The sequence below is a fragment of the Prosopis cineraria genome, unplaced genomic scaffold, assembly GCF_029017545.1.
Source record: "Prosopis cineraria cultivar Desert tree isolate PC_DT_omini unplaced genomic scaffold, ASM2901754v1 PC3, whole genome shotgun sequence".
Classification (NCBI taxonomy): Eukaryota; Viridiplantae; Streptophyta; class Magnoliopsida; order Fabales; family Fabaceae; genus Prosopis; species Prosopis cineraria.
This window is the reverse complement of record NW_026555334.1, coordinates 38,933,466-38,936,153: the sequence shown is the minus strand read 5'-3', so window position 1 is coordinate 38,936,153 and position 2,688 is coordinate 38,933,466. Positions and strand designations below refer to the sequence as shown.

Below are 2,688 nucleotides of genomic sequence, written 5' to 3'. Positions count from 1 at the left end.
TTGTGATATGTGGAATTGATCATCTTGAACATCAATAATGCAACAGTGGGGATGGATGTAGAGAATTAGAAGGTAATGTTTGTCGTTATTTGCTGTCTCCTATGAAAACGAAGAAATGAGAATTTTTGAGGATATTATTACTAGAAGTTAACAACTGTTTGTGAAAGGCTATTGTATCAAGCTATAATGAGAGTTTGAAACGAGTTAATCTTCATGGAGTCAAGAAGAATGAGGGAAATCCTCCTATGCTGCAAGATTAATATGGTTCATGTGGATAGAGCTTTTTCTCATGGTAGTAAGGACACGAGTTGTAGTGGTATTGTTAGGGATAATAATCATCAATCTCATTTGGAGGCTTTTATACTTAAGCTTTCCAAGGGGATCCTCTTGTTGTGGAACTCTGGGCTTGCCTTATTCGGCTTCAGCAACCATGGGTCGGGGCACATCGGAAGGTTTGGCTGGAAAGTGACTCCCTAGAAACTCTTCATCTAATCAAGGATGGGAACAATGATGTCCTTGAGAGTTGGAGTTTGATTCTAGAGTGCTGTGATATGATGTTACTGGATTCGACGATTGTACTTGAATATGCTCGAAGAGAGGAAAATATGGATGCTAATTTTGGTTTTCATTTTTTTTTTTTACTTGTAGAGGATCTTTGTTATTTACTTTCTCCTCAACAGACTAGCAAGCTTTTTTAGTTTTTCTCTGTTTATCAAATTTTTTTTTAAACTCACATACATCATTACGCGGCAGATGAAAAATTAAATTAATGAATCAACAATTATATTCAATCTTGCATTTATTCCCCAAAAAAAAAAAGATAAGAGATTCGTTTTATCTCCGTGCGCATATATTTTTTCATTTTTGTCCTATCAAACACAATCAATTTCATATTATCAAAAAGTCGAATTGAAGGAAAAAATTGGTACGTAACTTGAAACAAAACCCATAGTTTTCTCTGTTTGTCTTATTTGTATCGTTTTTTGGCATAATTATATCGAGTGGTTAAAACTGTGGTCAGTAGTTCAGCCGTCACAAGTCATAACATGTTCTATATGTGCGTGTGCGTGTGTGTATAGACACACGAGCACGAAGGGATCAACTAGTCATGCACAAGGACCAAACCCAGCATATAATCTGAGTCGAGAAGAATGGCAGCCATGTTTCGTGTGTGCTTCCTTCTGATACTCATCTCCCCTGCTCTGCCGTGCTCTGCAACCCAGCTGATAAGAAAGCCCTCCTCCAGCTCAAGCAAGACCTCAACAACCCCTACCTTCTCGCCTCCTGGGACTCCAATACCGACTGCTGCTACTGGGACACCATCAAGTGCGACCCCAAAAACCACCGCGTCATCTCTCTTAACATCTTCGATTCGCAAGCCGAACCCAATGACTTCTCCGATCAAATCCCTCCTTCTATTGCCAATCTCCCTTACCTCCAATTCCTTAATTTCCACAAGCTTCCTAAGCTCACCGGCTCTCTCCCTCCCGCCGTCGCCAAACTCACCCAGCTCACCTTCCTTCGCATCAGCTGGACCAACATCTCCGGTCCTGTCCCCAGCTTCCTTGCCCGACTCAAGAACCTCACTTTCCTCGATCTCTCCTTTAATAACCTCTCCGGAACAATCCCTCCCTCCCTCTCCAAATTGCCTAATCTTAACACTCTTCGCCTGGACCGCAATCACCTCACGGGTCGTATCCCTGAGTCCTTCGGCTACTTCAAGAGCAGCCCTGGTCTCTATCTCTCTCACAACAAGCTCTCCGGTAAGATCCCCAGGTCTCTCGGTAACTTGAACTTCACTTCCATCTACTGGTCCCGGAACAATCTGGAAGGGGACGCATCCATTCTGTTGGGGTCCGATAAGACGGCCCTGCAGACAGTGGACTTGTCGAGGAACCTGCTGGCGTTTGATTTTAGCAGCATGGTGCTCCCCAGCAGCCTGACGTCGTTGGATCTGAATCACAACAAGATACACTGCAACCTTCCGGTGGGGATGACGTCCATGGATTTTCAGCATTTGAACTTCAGCTATAACAGGCTGTGCGGCCGAATTCCGGTTGGGGGAAAGTTGCAGAGTTTCGACGTATATTCGTATTTCCATAACAAGTGCCTTTGCGGCTCCCCGTTACCAGCATGCAAATGATTGCTGTTACGTTGCCTTCTTCTAAAAAATAATTGGCGCTGGAGCGTACGTAACCCCTAGGCCAGGAGCAAGAATATGTTTAGATGATGATTTTAATATATGTTTTTCCAGCAGCAAGCTTGGCTAACTGCTAATTTGCTCCACCCAACAAATCATAATAATGTTGATACTTATATTAATTAAGTCAGCTTCTGATTTCTCGAATGGATGATGGGATATTTTGGCCTAAAAAATTGATTTTATTTTAGTATTTATCATCATTGCAGTAACATTAGAACTATCTAGATTTATTTTAGAACAATAGAATTTAAATTTTTATTTATAAATCTAAACCGGGACGATCAATTGAAAGATACTTTTTTATTAAAAAATATAAAATATTTTTAAAACTATAATATAATATAATAGTTAATTATCTTTAAACTAATATATTTTTCAATATTTACTTTTATTTAATAAAATATTTTAAAAAAATATAAACTAATTTATTTATTATAAGTATTTTTAAAAATTCATTAATTACATTTTAAAAAAATGAAAAACAT

The 2,688-nt window shown here is 39.4% G+C and overlaps 1 pseudogene; it reads left to right on the top strand.

Moving 5' to 3' along the window:
• The first annotated feature begins 1,151 nt into the window (after positions 1–1,151).
• On the top strand, positions 1,152–2,346 carry LOC129306589 (polygalacturonase inhibitor-like; annotated as a pseudogene).
• The last annotated feature ends 342 nt before the right edge of the window (positions 2,347–2,688 follow it).